Here is a 21,119-nt window from a genome sequence, read left to right on the forward strand (position 1 = left end):
CGAGCAGCTTACAAAATATGTGAAAGCGCAAGTCTCAGACACTCGCCATGGGAGTCTCGCTCCACGCGGTGCAGAATGAGTTGGCTGATCATGGCAGAGAAGTGAGCCACTTACAAGAAAGAATTATAAGCCAAGAGGACAGAACCAGACATCTTAATTTACGGCTCGTAAATCTACCGGAAGGTGCAGAAGGTTTTGACCCAATTGGGTTTCTGCAAGAAAACCTCAGCAAATGGTTTCCTGCACTTACAGGTCGCAAAATTTAAATTCAGAGGGCACATCAGATTTATGGATCCCGCTCCGGTGGACGTTCGCACATGCTAATCTTTTGCTTGTTGAGGTACGGGGACAGAGTGAAAATTCTCAGAGAGGCCAGGGCTCTGAAATGTCCATCATTCTATGCCAAATCAAACCAGTACTTTTTCGCGGATAACAGCCCTAGACGAATTCTTAGGCCTTTGATGCGATCAAGAAAAAGCTATAGGTATCATCCTTTCATGGTTAATCCTGACATTTTAAAGGTAAGAGAGGATGGCGGTGAGGTTCACGAGTTTCACTCACCGTTGGATGCCGAAATCTTTCTCGAAATCTAAGCATGATGCTGACAGTGAAGACCTGGAACGCTGTAATAACGTTGACGCGCTTGCTAACATGGAGAGTGATAATGTGTTGTAAAAATCTGTGTCACAAATTTTGCTGGACATCAAGAATTAACACTTGAAACATTTGTGGATTGTTCATTAACATAAGCAGTTTGATGTAGTGATCTGAGCTAGAGGGGCTTGGGACAGTTGCGTCGCCGTCAAGGAGCTCCCCGGAGTATTTATCTTATTTGCGAGAGTTTAACCAAAGGCAGAGAGTTGATCTTTTGTTTCTTGAATTTGAAAGTGTTTTTTTGGTCTTATTACATGCAGTGTCATGTTAATGTGCAAATGTATCCATTTATTTCTCCACTACAAGAAGAGTGTTGCAGGATTTAGAGCTGATGTCATGGAATGTCCGAGGCCTGAACTCGAAAGTAAAGTGTTTACATTATCTCAAGCAGAATAAGGTAACCATAGCATTAATAGAAGAAACACATTAAAGAAAGAAGGATGTTCTTTGCTTTCAAAACAGACACTACAGGTTTTGTATAACATGCATTTATGCTCTTATAATTTTTGACAAAAACATTATTACATTTTAAAGACTATTATTTAATAATTGGAGGTGATTTCAATCAAGTTTGTAATCCTGCCCTTGATAAATCCTCAGGTCCGGCGGTAGATATAGCGCACCCCCCCCAGGTGAATTAAATATATTCATGGAAGAGCTCAACGTAATTTATGCTTGGCGCTCAAGGAACATAGCCAGTAAAGATTAGTAATTATATTCATCTTGCCACAAAACATATTCACAAATTGATTATATTATATATAACTTGATGGTTGCATTATGTCCACACAGATATTCCCTATTCTTATATCTGACCATGGTGCGATACTGTATACACTTCTTATACGGGATAGAGTGAAATCTTAAGACTAGGCATTGGAGATTTAATAATGGTCTTTTTAAAAACGGTGACATATCACAACTTAATTCTAATCTTGCTGACTTTATTCTTCGTTATAAGGATTCTGTTTCTAATCCACAATCCCTGTGGGAAGTAACTATATGTTTTCAATGGGGCAATGCTATTTCCTTTTCATCGTGTCTCCATTCGTCTAGGAATAGGACTTTATCTGATTTACAAATTCGGATCTCTTTAATAGAAAATAGGCAACAATTTGCATATTGTGAATCTAGAGAGAAAGTGCTGAAAAAAGAATATAACTCAGCTACTCAACAGATTGCAGAATTTATAATACATAGAACTAGAGTCAACTACTTTTATTATAACAAGAGGTCAAGCAGACTTCTGGCATTAAAAATGCAGGAAGGGGAGTCTTTTTCATATTTTAGTAGTATTAAAACACCTCAGGGGCTGATCCAAATGATTATACAGTGATAGAATTTTTAACCGAACTAAATGTTCCCTGGTTTAGATGGGCTCCCTCCTGAACTTTTTCAGGAGATTTGTGATCAGGTGGGACCATTGATCCTGGCTTCAATAAATTATGCCATTGAACATGGAAGGTTCCACAGAGAACAAAATACTCTTTCCCTGGGGGAGGGCGTGCTCTAAGCCCCGTCTGCTGGCAGGTCATGGACGAGGGAGGGGACAAGAAGAGGGAAACAGAAATAATTAAACTGGGGGGGGTACTTTCTGTAACAGTGTAGTACCTCCCAAAAAAACACTGTAAAATTTAAAAGAGAGGGAAAAGGCCAACGCAGAGCGGTAGTGAGAGAGAGAGAGACGAGAGAGATGAAAAAAAAACTCTTAATCGCCATTTCTCCGATATGCCGTAGCTTGTTCCTCGGCCACTCCTCCGCCCTCTATCGGACGACAGCCGCGCCTCTCCAGGAGGATCAGAGGCAGACCGCCAGCCCCTGGCGGACAGAATGCCCTGCCACGTTCTCGGAGAACAGAAGGGGTCTCCCCCGCCCCTGGCAGCGATTCTCCCGCTCCAGGCGGTCGGCAGCGAGCCCCTCCCCGCTCGCGGTCGGCGGTCTCAAACCCCAGTGCGTTTCAGCGGCTGGTAGGGAACTCCTCTGGCAACGGCCCTGACCACTCCAGGCGGTCAGTTAGGAGCCCCTGCTTGATAAAGCGAGAACCGGCTTGATAATATAAATAATAGTTTAATTGGTAAACTTAAAAGAAAAACACACACATGACGGACATGTCCGTAAACGATCTCTCTCTCTCCCGCACGATCCTCTGCAGTCGACCTTTATCCCTCTCGGGAGGCTTGATTAGCCTAAACGGGACCGGGTGTGTAATATCACTACCCGGCCCCGCCCTCCGCCCTGCCACAGTATTATTCCTTTTTCTCAAACGCCAAGCTTTGTCAATTGTCACACTTAAGGATAAAATACAGTCAGATTTACAAAGATGGTCATCTTTGAAATTGACATTACAAGGGAGGATTGCATTAGTAAAGATTAATGTACTTGGCCGTTTAAACTTTCTATTCCCATGTTGCCATTTTCTCCCGCTAAAGATTATTTCACAGACCTCCAGAGGATGACTTCTAAATGTATTTGGAATAACAAAAAACCCTGCATCAAATTGGATACCTTGAAACATCCTAAATCTTTGGGTGGCCTTTCACTGCCAGATTTTAAGTTGTACTATTGGACTTTTCAGTTAAAGTCTTAAAACACTATGCTAGATGTCAACCTTCCCTGGTTCCACAGTGTAAATTAATAGAAGAACCATTGGTTGCTCATAGATTGCAGGATGTGCTATTTTCAAGAATCAAACTTAAAAAAGCCTCTAAAGAATTTGGCCCAATTATAGCTAATTCGCTATCTACGTGGCATCTGGTGGAAAATATGTTAATTATTCATCAAAATTCTGTATGCAGTCTCCTATCTGGAACAATTATTACGATACATGAAACCATACATTTGTTTGCTGTGGTCAGATAGAGGCTTTATCACTTAAGAGAATATTTATGATGAGACGGAGTTAAGGACATTCCGGGATCTGCAGTATTGTTATAATCTACCGGGATTCTCATGGTTCTTGTATTTACAGTTGAGATCTTCACTTAAGGTTTATGGAGTTCCTTGGGACAGACCTTTGACATCTCACCCCATGGCTCATTGGTTTGAATCCATGAAGGGGAAATTAGCCAAGGTCTCTATAATTTATGGTAGTCTTGTCATGGAGAAATGTGGAACTCTTGGTATTACTCTGATTTGGGACAGAGAACTTGGAGTGCAGGATCGCAGTTTTGATTGGGAAACAATATGGCAAAATGTTGCAGTCTCATCTAAAAGCCCTGCCCGGAATGTCTCCCGATCTTCAATTTCTGGATTAAAGTCTCTGCTGTTCTATCACAACTTTTGGAACTGACACTTGATCCTGAGCCATGTCTTTTCCTTCTTAATGATGACTCGTCTGTAATCTTGACTTTAAATCAAAAATGGACTTTCTCCTCGGGGGTTAACAGCTGCAAAAATAACTATCATTAGTTCTTGGTTTCCTCCTAATTCTTTTTCAAAGCAGCAGTGGTTGTCCTATTTTATAGATATTGTTAATTTGGATCGATCCACTTCCTTAATTAATAGAGCAAAGATTGCAACTATTCTGCACTGGAACTGAACTCAAGCTTGATTTCCATTCTTAAAACTAAAGTGATCTAAAGATACATGATAGGAGAGTATAGTAAGATGTAAATTAAGGTGAACGGGACTGCATGTTCTCTTGTTTGTTTAATCTGTTTCTTTTTTTTTCTCCTTTTATTTTGATAGACACCTTAATTACCTTTATTTCAACAGACACTTTCTTCCAGTAAATCATTTATCTCTGACATTATGTATCTAGTTCTTTTATTTAATTTATTATTTTTTATGTATGTGTATCTGTTTCTATCTGTTTTATATTTGTTATCAGTTATGTCCTCCACACTGAATTAAGTAAGTGAAAATGTGTTTGTATTAATGCTGTTAACTTTGTTTGTAAGAAAAGCACAATAAAGTATTGGTCAAAAAAAAAAAGTCCATAAAAATTACTGACATGACGATTCGCATAGGATTAAAATCACAGAGAAGCATTGGTATTTATTACATTACCTCACGTCTCCATATAAAACGTCTAATCCTGTCTGAATAGGATAGCCATTATACTCTATAAGATAAAATAGTGCTATTTAACTTCTATTATCAATGTTTAGTTGAGGACTTGGTGAGAACAAAACATGTAAGTTAAAGTAATCTAGTTGATCTATTTTCTTTATTTGCATTTAAGGCTTTGAGGAAAGTGAATGTAGTCAGATGATGTTTCTTGTATGTTAAAATATTTGGATTAGTTTACTGATTCAGTGTACCCATGGTTATGGAAAACCTGGAAATATCAGGGAATTGTAAAATTGTGTTTTCCAGGCCTGGAAAAGTAAAGCAAATGAAAAAAAAAAATGGTATTTTGATAGTGAAATATGGAATATTTTCCTAGCTATGCTCAGCTCTAAAATATAGCATTGCACTTTCTGTTGTTTTCCAAGAAGCCTGAATGTACATATACTGTATTTAATGTGTTTTCTTTCAAGTTACTTTTGGTGCAATAAACCATCTTAATTATTTTTGTCTTTCTTTTTCTTGCCTAAGACACATTAGGCGAAGAATTTAAAGAATCTTATAAAATGCATAAAATAAAAATACAGAATCAAATTGTTAATTTAACAATTTTTAAATTGTTAATGAATCATTAAAGGGGCAATATGTAATATATTTATTGTATTGAAGAGTAAAATTATCATTATATGTTATTAGAGATTTTGGACACATGCTAAGTTGAAATACTTGCTTCTCTGAAAACAATTTTACAGCCATTATATTCTACTCCGGGACGTAATTGTTTTTGTGTTTTGGCCCATGTGATCCCACCCACTGCCCATTTCCCAATAGTATTACAACACCCCGGGATGCCAGATTTGAAACAAGTTGGCGGGCAGACATAGTGCGCTGCAGTCTTGGAAGCCAGCAATACATCTATCTAACAATGACAGAGTTATAAAAAATCCACAAGAGCTGGTTTATAATTTGCAAACAATAAAAACATTACAAACGTATCCATTAGCTGATCAACTTCCAGTGTAAGGCTCGTCGCTTGCCATTGTCAGTTTGCTCATTCCTGTTGCGTGTCCTCAATCAGGCAACCTGCATGAGCTTCAATTCTGGGGAGAAGGGAGAGGGGGAGAAAACTCTCGCCAATATTTTAAATTTGGACTGCAGTACCCATTTTAAACACTTGATGTCAATGTTACATATTGCTATTTTAATTTAATCTAATTGAATCAAATCAAATTTCAATGTGTATCAATTTGAATCTAATCATTCTGAATTTTCAAAAAAAATGTTTATCTAATTGAAAACCTATGAATCTTGAATCGAGTCACCCAAAGATCCACACCCCTTCTGACTATGTAAATTTGCTGGCCCACTAACAAACTCTTCATAGTGAGGAACAGCTTGTCTGGTCGCTGGAACAGAACCCTGCAATAATCACAAAAATCAACACTACTCTACCAAATTAACAATAAATTATAGCTTGTTAACGACAACACCCGTATAATGAATATGTTCATCATAATCACAAATTCTGAATAAGAGAGGCCATTAAAGGTTGGCAAAAGTTTAAAGTTAGTTTGTTAAAATGGCAATTTAAATCGTAGTACATGTCCCAAGCATGTAAAAATATATATTTTTTTAAAATCACAATCAAGCCCATGAGCATTTTAAACTCTTTTACAACTTAACTGACTCATTTGAAGTCCTTCTGGACACTGTCTTTCAAGTTCTTGCAGAAACCTCTGTGCGTCTGACGTGATGTCAAACAAATGCTGCTTTCTCTTATATGTCACACATAAAGTAGCGTGGTGTTTGGAATCATATTGCAGCTCTCGAAGATCCATTTTCACTACATCAAACCATTTTTGTGTCTTAAAAACTTCAGCACAGACATAATTCTTCCATCCAATATGTTTTTAAGCAACTGAAAAAAGCACAAATGTCAAGGCATGTCAAAACTTCTCCAGGGCCCAAAACACCCTCAGACCCCAGAGGGTTAAACACGCTGGAAAAGCACAGGAGGTGTTTGCCTCTCTCTCGTTAGAAGAAAGCATCCAGTATGAAGCTGTAAAAAGTGCAATTATTTGGCATGTATGAATTGGTACCTGAGCATTATAGACAGCGTTTTCGTACAACAAAAAATCTGCCTCTCAAACATATGTTGAGTTTACCCGTGAGAAGGTTATACTGTTTGACAAGTGGGTTAAGGCGTGTAACGTCACTGATTATATGTCGCTTATTGAAGATTTAAAAAATCTTCATCCCAGAACGAACAGCTCTCTACTTAAATGAGCAAAAGGTGACTACAGTGCAGCAGGCAGCCGTACTGGCAGATGAATATACATCAAGGCAAAAAATCATATTTGTTAAGCACCAATCTGATTATGGGTATATTTCAGAAAAAGAAAATGTATCTAGTCATCTTGATTTTAAAATGAGACAGACACCCCTTAGTCCGAATGTTCGAAAAGAGTGTCTATTGTCGTAAGGTTGGACATTTTGCTGACTGTCGCAATTTATAACGAAAACAGGAATGACAGGATTCTATGTTAGTCCAGCCTCGCGAGGCGGTTTTGATAAAAACAATGTCTCCTCAGTCATCCGCAACTCTGACTTTAGCCCCTAATGACTGTTTTCAGCCTTTTGTCTTTGGTTTCATGGTCTTGACCAGTAAGGTTGAGGATCAGAAGGCTGTGAGAATTCTGCGTGATATAGGGGGCCCTCAGTCCATTTATATTGCTTGATATTTTGCCCTTTGTGCGGAGTCCGAGTGTAATACCAGCACTATTGTTCAGGGCATCGAAATAGGTTTAGTAACTGTCCCTCTCCATCAGGTTTGGGTGTCATCTGGCTTGGTGTCTGGATATTTGAATGTGGCAGCCCGTTCTTCATTCCCTATTAAGGGTATTGACTTTATAATGGGGGAACTATATCGGGGGTAGGGTAATGCATACCTGTCTGTGCGATTACTATGCGAGCACAAGCAAAACGCATGGTTCAGCAAGATGAGGTAGATTTAGGTGATACTGTTCTTGCTGATTCTCTTGGGAAAGAGAAATTCCCTGGGGGCACAGATGTCACAAAATTTACTCCAAGTACCACTGTTGATCCAGAAACCGTTGTATTTTTGCCTATTTCACATGAGTCAATTGTTGAGGCTCAAAAGAGTGATCAAACCTTAGATAAATGTTGCCTGAATGCTGATACAGATAGACAGTGGTCATGTAGTCATTGGTTTTGTTGTTTATGCGGAAATGGAATGCTCTTCCATTGAAGGATGAGGATACAGATGATTGGAATGTGGTACATTAAATTGAGGTTACTTCCAAATTTCGCCAGCATGTTATAACTGTGGCACATGATCATCCTCAGTCTGGCCATATGGGTATAACAAACATAAAACGGGGTGCTTCAAAAAACATTTGGGGCAGGATTAAAAGCTGACGTGTCTCAATACCGATACAGCCATTGTCGAACCATTTGAGCATGTCATTTTGGTAACACTTTATTTTAGGGATCAGAAATTAGACACTAATTAATGACTAATAACTGCATTTGTAAGTAACTAGTTAAGTACTTGTATGCCATTACAAGCTATTTATAAGGCCTTTATTGGCTGTTGTCTTATTTTTGTCTAATAGCCCCTTTATACTTTTTTCTGTCCTAACAATGTACTAATTAGCTAAAAATAAAACAAACTAATAGCTTGTACTGTGCCAATTACACACTTTATAAGTTCCCAGTACAATGTGTGAATATGTAGCTTATAAGTATGAAATAAATATAGAATGGGCATTTCAACAGACATTTAAATTTGCAGAGAAACACTAGCAGTTGTTCTATACTAACAAATGATTTATAACTGAAATATTCCCTTTATTAATAGGTAACAAGCACATTTATCACTAATAAATACAATATTACTTCAGATTATGTTCCCTATTCTAAAGTAAACATTTGCTGTTTTCCAATAAGAAAAGAGACATGTAATATTGCAGTGAACAACTCAGTGTTTATTGTTTTTATGGTTCAAGAGAACAAACTGATGAGACACATCTTGAATAATCACAATCAATTGCCAAACAGTTTATTGACAAATTTGTTTTTAACACAAAGATGATGATGGTCACAGAATAAACTGAACATCTACATCTTTTCACACAGGATACTTCCTTCTGATGTCATGCAAAATCATTCCCAGGGGGCCATTTTTATGTATGTCACCACGCCAGTACGTCCACTCAATTACTTTTAAGTGGTCTTTGAGCCTGCTTTCTGTGCGGTTCCCCTACATCTCCACACTGTTGCCTTGCAAACTCCCCACAATCTCTCAATGTTCTGTGTGTGAGCACCTGTCTGAGGATCAACAAAAACCTCTTTATGGTTCACAGTTAGATGGTTATATCCAGCATCTCTGAGACCGTTATAGGCTCTCCACCCATCTGACACAACAGTGCTTCCTTGTCTCACATGCTTCTGGAGAATTGGCATGAGGTGTTGAGCTGAACGCTGATTGACAACTTTCAGAATGGGTCTTCTGAACTCCTCTTTGACCCCAAGCATTCCAAACACCCATGATGCCCTGTTGCTCTGTCTTCCTCGGTTGTACTAAAAATACAGAATTTAAAAATTTATTGTATCATTCATCTTTACTATAAAGTGTGAACAGATGTAACTGAACATATATTACCTTTCTTTTGTGGCCAAATTTGCTCTCATCAATAAAAACAATTTCATGTCTTTTTCCAATTTTCAGGTCACCTCTTCTCCTCATTCTTTTAATTGCAGATTTGCAGACTCCACGCAGACGATAAGCAAGTTTAGTCAGTGTAGAAGAGCTTCCAGTGATGCCTTCCTGTAGCATGTCCACTTGCCGTAACCTGAGTCCTTGTGAAAATCTACAGTTTAAAAGCAAACACAGAAGAAGAAAAAAAAAACATCAGGATCATAACACATATCTTAATACTCAGTTCACTGTCAATGTTATATTATTAACATTGCTAACAAGTATAAGTTCTGATATTATCTGCTTGAATAATATACTACAAAAGATTTTCCTCCTAACACAAATAATTCTTACATAATAACAAATAGTTATTATAACTCTATTAAAACAATAATCATTATGTAACAAACACACAATGATATATTCTTACCTGTAAATAAAATGCATCCATGTCTGGAGGCTTAGATGAGACTTGGAAAATATTGAGCCACTTCGGATGCTCTTGGTGTATGATTTACTGTGGCATTTATCCCGACACACCCTAGCAGAGGATAAAATAATTAAAATAAGTATACAAGCTTCACAACACCAAAAATATTTTAAAATGTAATACTTTCAAAGCAAATGCATAGTTTAAAGACAGATGATATTAATAAAAAACACACAATTATTTTTATAATAAAATTCTAATATTTATTATATATGTGTTTTGTTCAGGACAAATGGAATGTTTTTTTAGTTCTTTTTAACCCATTTTTACAGATTAAAATAAAATGAATAATAATAAAAAGTTAAATACAAAGATTACAGTTATTTTATCAATACTATTGTATTACTTTTCCAGTTTATAATTGGGAATTTTTTTTTATAAAGTATTTTAGATAAAAACATGTTTTTCACAATAGAAATGTGTGTGACTATATCCTTTTATTATTATTATTATTATTATTATTATTATTTAATTTTAATCAATTTCTATGAGACTTGGACAATATTGAGCCACTTCAAATGCTCTTGCTGTATGATATCTGAATAAACATGTTTGAATCTTTGAGTTGTAATTATTCTAACATTTGAATGACATCTAATAATGCACCAAATAGGGTTGCATTCTCAACATTAAACTGAACAAATAAAAGACTACTAAATAAAACAGACATTCCCTTTAAAAATAAATATAATAAATTACATATTATATTACATGATACATAGAATAGTATACTGAATATCATATAAGATGCCATTGCTCCAATTGGCATGACATTACAATAGATTAACGTTACATTGTAAACAATAGGCCACGTTGACATAAATTGAGACAGGGGTGAGGCTCTTTCACTGAATTTGACGAGAAACACAGTTGAATAATAATGAGCATGGGATAATATAAAGCTTTTCTTACCATGCTGCTTCCTTTTCATTGTAGAAGTCTCTGAATTTCATGATGTGGTGGCATGATGGGCAATGCATGTATTTCCGCAGTAATCCTTTTTGCATCAACCAATGAACAAATTTTTTGTTCATATTCGCTGATGGTCTGAAAAATATTCTCCGCAGAAAATCATAATTTGAAGCCATGACGCTTCAAGGCGGAACTATTTCAGACTTTGACACAATATGTAGCGCGTATAGGTAGTGTATTTGAATTTCGCGGGTGGTCTAGACCCGCGCAGTGCACTCACTTCCTGTCCAATCAGACGCAGCAATCAATCAGCAAAGCAGGATTTCATCAACAGCTGAAAGAGCATCAAGATCTTGAAAAATAAACTCTCCGCATAGCCATCGATCGAAATGGTATGTCCTTCATGATAAACTTTGGTGTTGTTTGTTTTTAAGTTATTTTACATCCATGTTAGTGTTTCAGTTATATTAGTCTACATATCCTTAACTAATAGCTTGCTAGCATTTAGGCTAATCTTTGCGTATTTTATTTAACATCTAATCTAATTTATTTATTTAATTAGGTATAAAACATTTAATGGTCCTGGCGTTTTAATAACCAAGTTGTTGTGTATTTGACAACAGTACGTAAGCAGGGTGATTAGTACTGTGTAAAAGTTTTATACGTGTTACTTTAACTCGCCAACCCACTTGCTTAAAATGAGATGAGACAAAATGTATGGTAATATATATTTGATGGACAGTAAAAGAAAAAAATTTTTTTTTTGTACTTTTGTCATCCAATAAAATAAACAAATCACATATTTTAGTTTTTATTGCATTTTACAAAATATTACAACTTTTCTGGGGTTATGAGGTAATAGGGTTAATAAAAATACATTCCTGTGATCCTTTTATACAGCCAAAGCGCAAGTTGAAGCTAACAACACAAGCAGCAGGAGTCCATTCAGGAGAGCTCTAACGATGCAACACCTAAAGAGCTGGAGGAAAATGAGCCTTCTTTACCAAGCTGCAGCAGCAGCCAGGGTTCTGATACTAGTATGTTGTCATTTTGTCTATGTCATAAATATCAATTTGTATTTGTGTCCAGTATTAATTGTTAGTTACTAATATTTATTTGTGATATGTTGTTTCTAGGCATTTTTTCCATGAAAATGAAGATAGAATTTCTGGAAGAGAAAATAAAGTGGCAAGAAAAAATGATCGGAGAGCTAGAAAATGAACGTGATTTTCTCCGAGAACAGGTTCTTGGGAAAGCCAAAGGACAAGATGTTGGTCAGTATAATAATATGTTTCATGATGTGTGTGCAGTATTTATTACATACAAGCAATTTACACATCAGACTTTTAAACTTTTGGCATTTTCATTTATTTCACTTTATGGCTGCTGAGTGCTATAAGCTTTGGCTAACAGCATTAGATATTTTCAACATTGCCTCAATGTGACGTTACTCTGTCTATGCTTTTGCAAAACGTGTCAAATCTGACTAGGAATGATTTGAATTTTCCAAGTGAAATGAGCACTAGAAGTGCAACTGTGCATTTTATTAGCTTTTTAACTCAAATGACGAGTACAATGGCTGATTGCAACATTGTAAATACTTTGTTTTTCACTCTATAGACCTTATTCAGAGCAACACCATGACAGGTATAAAAGCAAGGCTTTTCCAGGAATTTTCCGGGAATCTGTAAAAAGCTCCTAGATGACTTAAAAATTTCCATAGCATTGTTTTTTCCATAGGAAATTGTTTTGCCTGAAATCACTTGGAAAAATATTTTTGCTCTTTTTAATCAAAAAACATTTTAACAATAATACAGCCAGTTGTTATACGGTCTATAATACTCTGCTGTTCTATGATATCTAAACGTTTTTACTGCAACACATCTTTGGAAAGAGGGCACATTTTGTTACTTTTATTACTCACACTGTGCAATGTTGACGTGCTTCAGTGAGCGAATAGGGATCTGAAGCCACAAAATCAACACAATGAAGCAATGTCACCCCACCTGTGACAGGATTATGTGCAAACCAAGTGAAGGGGTGAAAGAAATGCCCTATGTTAAGCAAACGCACACCAATCAGGGAATGGCCATTATTGTACGTCAGAGAACTATAAGCATTTTGAATGGAAAGTGAATTGTATCAAGATACATGTTTGACACTCTTTGCAAAATTGTACACAGTCACATTTATAAAAATGTATAATCTCAAAAATTCTGAAGATCTGTTTCTTTTTGAATTAGTAGTGTCATTCAGATAATGATTAACTACTTTTTCTAAATAATTGTTGTTTATTGTCTAAGGCTGCAGGCAGAATGAAAATAAGGTGTTTTTAATGTGTAAACCTGCCAGTTAACTGTCAATAACTGATGTTGTTCTAAAAGTGATGATTTGAAAATGTTTATTTATTTTTAGCACCTTTCAGTGTCAAACAAGAAGTCCACCACCATGATCCCAATGATGACACTACCTCCTCATCACAAAATTTGAGCGAATCTGATGAGCCTGTACTAATAGACAACAAACAGAAGAAAAGGAAGAAGGTGGCACACCATTCCCTTCGACATCACATTAGAGGTCAGTGGCTTTTCTACATTGTTTCGAATGCTTACATTATATCATATAAAGGTATACTGCTGTTGTTTCCCCATACACCTGAATTTGCTTTCAACAATGTTGTTTTAAGTTCATTGAAAAATCAACTCAGTCATGATCTGGTCCAGAGCTGTTAAATGGATGACCTGCCATAGCAGTAAATGGTTAATTGATTGACATACATTCACTGCATTCATATTTTACTTTTTCATGGTTTCTTTTTCAATTATTAAGGTTTTTTTATTTATTTTATTTTTTATACCATTGTAAGCGTGTGTTCTCTGTCTATGGAAATATGTTTATAATTTTAATGTGAAATGTTTCTATTTAATTCGCTTTTTGTTAAATGAATGAGAATTTTCTCGTCACTTACTCACCCTTTTGCCATCTTAAACTTGTATGACATTATTACTTCTGTGGAACAAAAACAAATATTTTGATGGAGATGTATATCCTCAAAATACACATGAATAAACTACATAAAAGCATCATACAGGTTAGAATAAGTGGTTCAAGTCATTTCTTCTGAAGAAATGTGATTGGAGTTGGTTGAGAAACACTTTCCTTCTTGACACTGTAGAATTTATATTGTTTGCAAAGACACTGGCAGTGTTCTTAGCACAATGCATGGATTAAGTATGAGGCAGTTGTAAGTGAGTTTCAATTAATGATCCAACTAGGAGACTGCAACCTACACCAGATACCATATGGATTAAATTACTCAAGACGTATTGAACAAAATAGTTTTCTACTGCCTTAATATTCTTTTTGGGGTTTTAAAGTTTTAGTACTCATTGACTTGTGTTGTATAGAAATAATATCATCACATCTCCATCAAAATATCATGGTTTGGATTTTGCTGAAGAAATGAAATATACAAGTTAAACAGCATAAGAGTGAGTAAATCATTTATTATCTATTTTTTAAGTATTCTTTTGACTAAAATTATCTCTGAAATATATGATTTAAAAAAAAAAAAATAGAAATGATATTACATATAAAACAAGGGTGTGTTTTTGCATCCACATTTTTAAATTAATTCCAAATAAATAAAACTAGTCCTAAAAAAACTGCATTATCAGTTACCGTCACAATATGTAAGACATGCAAGACTTTTTGTGTTTCTGTTTACTGTTTTTCTTTATATATTTCATTTAATTATGTTTATTTAATATATATTTAATATACATTTAATAATGATTTAATATTTAATATATATTTCTTTATTATTTTTGCAAAGTTAAAGGTCCAGAGGAGGTCATCAGCCGCTACCATCAAGTCCTCAAAACCTTCAGGAAAGTTCGCATCATGTCAGAGGCATTCCATCGGCACAATGTTGACAGAGGCACCATTGCAGCAACAGCACCAATAGCAGAGCTTCAGATTGCAGACCCCAAGACCTACAGCACCCTGGTGTTCGATGCAGCTATGGAAACATTGCTTGCTTTTGCAAAAAGATGTGCCAGTAGTGTGAATCCTGAAATTAAAAGATCCATTGAAGATCTCAAAGCTCGAGGGCATCTATTGCCCATTTTGATGAAGTATTGAATTATGTGTTGCTGCAAGATTTTGTTCAAGAAAAATCTGTTCAGTAAAAGTAAAAGTTTAGATAATTGTTTTAGATTAAAGAAAAAGTGTTGAAAAGGACCTGAAAGGGCCCTTTAAGTTTAAATTTCTATTTAAGATTGTTACAATTAAAACAGTGTTTTTATTGATTTTGTTTATTTATTATTATTATTCAAGATGTGTCTCATCAGTTTGTTCTCTTGAACCATAAAAACAATAAACACTGAGTTGTTCACTGCAATATTACATGTCTCTTTTCTTATTGGAAAACAGCAAATGTTTACTTTAGAATAGGGAACATAATCTGAAGTAATATTGTATTTATTAGTGATAAATGTGCTTGTTACCTATTAATAAAGGGAATATTTCAGTTATAAATCATTTGTTAGTATAGAACAACTGCTAGTGTTTCTCTGCAAATTTAAATGTCTGTTGAAATGCCCATTCTATATTTATTTCATACTTATAAGCTACATATTCACACATTGTACTGGGAACTTATAAAGTGTGTAATTGGCACAGTACAAGCTATTAGTTTGTTTTATTTTTAGCTAATTAGTACATTGTTAGGACAGAAAAAAGTATAAAGGGGCTATTAGACAAAAATAAGACAACAGCCAATAAAGGCCTTATAAATAGCTTGTAATGGCATACAAGTACTTAACTAGTTACTTACAAATGCAGTTATTAGTCATTAATTAGTGTCTAATTTCTGATCCCTAAAATAAAGTGTTACCGTCATTTTTTATTGCGTTGGTCCACTCCCACGCGCCACAAGTCTGGTTATCACTACCTTCTGACCATAATAAGTGTTGCCACATGATTCAGGCAATACCGTTGCGAAAAAATCACTACGACAGCAATCACTAAAGCCTTTACAAAATTATCCACTACATTTGGATTTCCTAAAACCATTCAGACCGATCAAGGCTCAAATTATTTTGTCTAAAGCATTTTTTAGAAAATCACAAGCTCTTGGGGTGTCGCATGTCATGTTCAGTGCATATCATCCTTAATATCATATCATAATTAAGTCACAGGTTGCTCTAGAGAAATTAAAATCTATGTTGCAGATATATTGCCTGGAGACAGGTAACAACTGGGATGATGGTGTCCCGCTGGTGTTGTTTGCTGTTCACGAGGCAAGACAGGAGTCCCTTGATTTTAGTTCGGGTGATGAGTGGAGGGAGAGAGAGAGAGAGAGAGAGAGAAAGAGAAACTTGCTCTCCGGTTCCCGGACACGCCGTCGCCTGGTCCTCAGCCACTCCTCCGCCCTGTGGTGGATGACAGCCGCTCCTCCCCTGCCAGACAGCAGGTTCTTCTTTTAGGTGGTGTAGTGTTACGGTCCATGATTTAGAGTTGGAGTTTCTCTCTCTCTCTCTCTCTCTCTCTCTCTCTCTCTCTCTCTTTCCCTCTCGCTCATTTTCTCTCCCTTTCCAAGTGTTCAAGTGTTTCTTTTAGGTCTGCCTTTGCATACCTGCAGCATATTTGCTTATCAGGACTCAAAGATTGGATCGAGTATAAAAAGACACTAAGGCAGAATGAATATTTCACCGGTCCAGCAAACAAAGCCCATTTATTTCTTTTATTTTTCTTATTTTGGTATTTCCTAAATTTTTAATTCGTACAGTTGTCAATTTTTATTTGTGCGCTACCAACGTATGTTTGGGAGTTTCAGGTATTTCAGTCGTTTGATCTGTTAGTTGTTAAACAATTAGTGTTTAGTCATTGTCTTACTTATTTTGTTGATGCATGTTCTTTTCTCTTTTGTGTATTTGTCATATTATATTAATAAATGTTAATGTGACATTGCACGCATACTTTTTATGTTGCTTTCCCCTTTTGCATTCACCTTTTTAATTAATGGGTGTTCGTAACGGTCAATATTTTAAATTCCGCACTATTCACTTATAAAAATGGGTTTTATTGGTTGAGATTAGTGTTTTATTGCTTGGGTTATACAGACACTTGTAGCAATTAGATGTTGTCATGTTTAATTCATAACATGCAGAGTTCTGAACAAATGTAAATAACACAAGTAGATGTACATGGTAACAAGAAATACAGTAAGCAGGATTGTTCCAACTGATAACATTTGTTTTAACAATTATTATGTTTTACACAGGGATTTTGTTCTTTCATTAGATCCATAGCTTGAGGAAACTTATCACAATATATTTTTCTCAAGCTATGGAAGTCGATGACATATTTTGGCTGGACAGAAAGAGGAGTCTTGATGTTTATGTAAATTTCAAGAAAACAAAAAGGCCTAAATTGTGGATATTTATGTCATGAATTACAGAACATTTTTATAGTATTGATGTATTTAGTTTTAATAAATGCATTATTAGAAATTAATATAGTGCTTTAATATGCAGTAAAATGTAATTGTTCTACAGATTAAGGGTGTTTATTTGGCTTTGTGATGTTTTTTAGCGCATTGACTATAGCTTGGAGAAATGTAAAAAATAAATTAAGAAAAACTGTAATTGACCATGTTATGAATCATGATCTCTCCATGACAGAGGCTGTACAGAGAGTTCAGCCTAATGTGAGCAAATCAACAGCTATTTCAAGCTCAACAAAAAAGGAGAAGATGGAGGAATATCTGTGGCCAGTCTGTCACATCAAAAGCTACGTTCCCCTTCTGTCGCTCTCTCCACGTTGTGTCGGAGAAGCGACACTAGGGGTCTCTCTTGAGTGCCGATATATACCTCTGTTCTATGAAAAAAGGCCAATGAGAAGTTGGCAGACGGTATTTGCATATCGCGCCCCCGGACATATGGGTATTTAGGCCACTTTGAGGCTCCACCCCCAGTCGGTCCAGCTGATCTGGGAAAGGTTCGGCAAGGCCCAGGTAGACCTGTTTGCCTCCCAAGAAACCTGCCACTGCCCGCTCTGGTATGCCCGAACAGAGGCTCCCCTCGGGGCAGACGCATTGGCACACAGGACTCGGTAACACACTGACGAACTGGCCGGGTGAATCGCTTGTGCCTAGCGCCCTTTCCCTCAGCCGAGGTAAAATAGTGCGCCTTTGTTCCCAGGAGACCCCATCTTTCGGATCCTTGGTTGATTCCTCCCTAGCCCTCATGGGTCCGCAGTTCAGCGGAGGAACTCGCCAACCCAAGCCACTACAGGTACTCTGTCTACCCTGTACTGGAATACGTGCTCCACAGGTTAAGGCCTCCTGTTCGGACTCCCCCTGTGTGCATTTCCGCGGTACTGTCCCCTCACGAGCGGACCCCCATGTCTCCCTTAGGCAGTTCCAGCTGCCTCGGTCGCCGTGCTGTAGCAACTCCCCCCTCTAAGAGGCTGGATCTACCACTGCGCCAACTTTCCCACATAGGTCCTAAACGGCCATGTGATGTATTCGCCACCTTTACCTCCCCTGCAGGGTAGGTGTGGTCTCCGCAGGGTCTTCTCCCCCTGAAAGAATAGGGAACTGGGTAAGACCCGCTTCCCTTAATGCATGTAAGGGCCCCGGCCGTAGTTGCTCTATGCGAGAAACATAGAGAGAAAAGAGGCCCAGCCAGGCTTGGCCCGTTCCCAGGTTGGCAAGCATCACCTTGTTCCCCTCACTAGGGTAACCAGAAGGATTCTGATGACTTTAATGGGGCATTGGGGAAGGGTACGTGCAGCCTGATACCGCTGGTCGCATTTGCACGTAAGAATACCTGCTTGCTCCTGTATCAGCAGTTCACGTACACGGCTCAGTGCATGGCATGATTGAAGTGGGACCCTAATGTCGCTTCTCCGACACAACGTGGAGAGAGCGACAGAAGGGGAACATCTAGGTTACGTATGTAACCTCCGTTCCCCGATGGAGGGGACGAGACGTTGTGTCTTCCCCGCTACGTCGCTGAGCCGAGCCACTGTTGTGGCCAGACCATTTCCGGCTCCTCAGAAAAATCCTGAATGAACTCCCGTATTTGCCCCGCCTAAATACCCATATGTCCAGGGGCGGGATATGCAAATACCGTCTGCCAACTTCTCATTGGCCTTTTTTCATAGAACAGAGGTATATATCAGCGCTCAAGAGATCCCTAGTGTCGCTTCTCCAGAACAACGCCTCGTTCCCTCCATCGGGGAATGGAGGTTACATACGTAACCTAGACGTTTCCACAATCAGGCCTAACAGTTCTGAGCACGGTGAGGAACTGTTCCAGTAGCATTTCCACTTGAGCATGGTTCAGCACTGCACGATTACAAATTGTTCTTGGCCTGGATTTCTTGACACGGTTAGCTATCCTTGCTCAGCCGTGCTTGTGGAATGGCTTTAGTGTGTGGCGTGTAACGATTGTCAATTTGCAAATGTAACTAATTTGTTATGATGAAGTATTGTGTATCTTTGCTGTATCTTCATGATTTTATGATGATGGTTTAACTAGTATAGTACATTGCCTTTTCCGTCAGGGAGGAAAATTACCCTAGTTAGCTCATTAAAACTCACATATTACAGCATTTTAAAAAATAGTTAGTTCTGGTCCTCCAATCTGATTGGATGAGAGAGTACCATGAGTACTAATGTCTCACACCATCAACACTCACTGTTTGTATCACTCCACTTGTGTTTGTGTCTTTCTAAACTAAAGTGTAAGAGCAGTGCAGATGTTTAAAAGAGCTAAATGTGTTTTTCTTTTTTCCCTCTGACAAAGATTTTAGGCAGCATGTTGCGACAAAAGCCGATTTTGAGGTGTTATGAGACATGAATTGAGTCAGCAATGCACGTCAATCAGCGAGCGGTTCCTATGAAGTCATCTACATTGGCTCTCACTCCTTGATCACTCGGATTACTATTTCAACATTACAGCTGGGAAATACAGTTAAAATAACAGATTCAGCATTAAGGTGTATCACAGCTGAGAGACACAAAAGACAGAGTAATTAAAAACATGCTCAAGGCGCTTACCTGATAACAGAGTTTCCGCGTTATGAGGACATGCAATCAACATGGCGGAGGAGAGAACGGTTTCTAAAGAAAATAACACTTGCGCACTGGCTACAGCAAAATACTCAGGGGGACCCCCACTAGGAAGGCTATTTTTACATAGAGAAAAATGGATGTATCTTCAGCAAGCCCATTATCTTCAGCTAGCCGACAAACACTACACTACTGCTTGGGAGTTGCGACAGACGCAGATAATCACACTGGCTCAATCTCTAGTTCTCTCTCTCTCTCTTTTGAACTAGCAACCGCAGATCCTGATCCGTGTGGTAGGAAAGTTGTTCCATGCACAAATGCATTGTTTTTTGTGACAATCTTTAGTTTTCCTATTTTTTTTTTATTTACTTGTTCTTTGAACTGTTGTATAAAAGCAACACCACACTCGCAATCATGCTGTATGGCCCTAAATCAGCATGGCTGTCACAGCCACATCACTAGTTGAAGATTTCTGCATGTGTTTCCAAGTTGGAAATCCAAATTTAAGTTTAAATGCACTTTTGCTAGTGGAAAGTTGGACATTCCAACTTTCTGAGTTCAATGGAATGCAGCATAAGGTGATTCCATGGTTGTATGAGACGAGAGGCCTATTTCTCAATCACCATCACCACTGGAAACAATAATTAACACCGCTGATCTCACACACTTGCTCCCAATCCACTCATTAAGGAGAGAGGGGTTTAAAGGCTGACATTAGAGACAGTTGGGGAGAAGATCTCCTTGAATGTGGCTGAACACTAACGCTCTGTCTGCTCTCTTTTATAGAAAGTGACTGAAACCAGTCTAGTGTATCTCCCACCAGCTCTGTGCAAACTTGAAGCCTTCAGGCCCAAGCCGAGCCAAACTACGGGAACACCCACTACCTGCACCCACACTATGGGAACCCCTTTGTCTGTCATGAGCACTTATACAGCATAGGCTGAAGCCTCCTCATACCTGCCTCATTACCCCCTTCTCAACTCCCTTCGTTTGTTGTAATAAACAGCCCTCTGGGTTAATTCAGCCAGTTCTGTGTCTGTGCCTCGTTCCCCTCACTGCACATACATTAAGATTTTGTGCCTGTGCTTTTGGCCATGTATTGTGTATTCATGTGAGTTCTAATTCACAGCAAGGTGTGTATTTAATGATTTTATCACATGACATGAAGGCAAAGAACCACCTGATGTGAAGCGGAGTGTTTTTAAATAGTTCACTCTACACTTATCAGTGGATTAGTCTTATACCGTGGTCAC

At 37.6% G+C, this 21,119-nt stretch overlaps 1 protein-coding gene across 4 annotated transcripts in view; it reads right to left on the minus strand.

The window, feature by feature from the left end:
• The window catches only part of elmo2 (engulfment and cell motility 2), a 131,296-nt gene that overhangs the window by 21,583 nt on the left and 88,594 nt on the right, over positions 1 to 21,119 (minus strand). The gene's annotated exons all lie outside the window — the stretch shown is intronic.

This window comes from Xyrauchen texanus, chromosome 32 (genome assembly GCF_025860055.1).
Source record: "Xyrauchen texanus isolate HMW12.3.18 chromosome 32, RBS_HiC_50CHRs, whole genome shotgun sequence".
NCBI lineage: Eukaryota > Metazoa > Chordata > Actinopteri > Cypriniformes > Catostomidae > Xyrauchen > Xyrauchen texanus.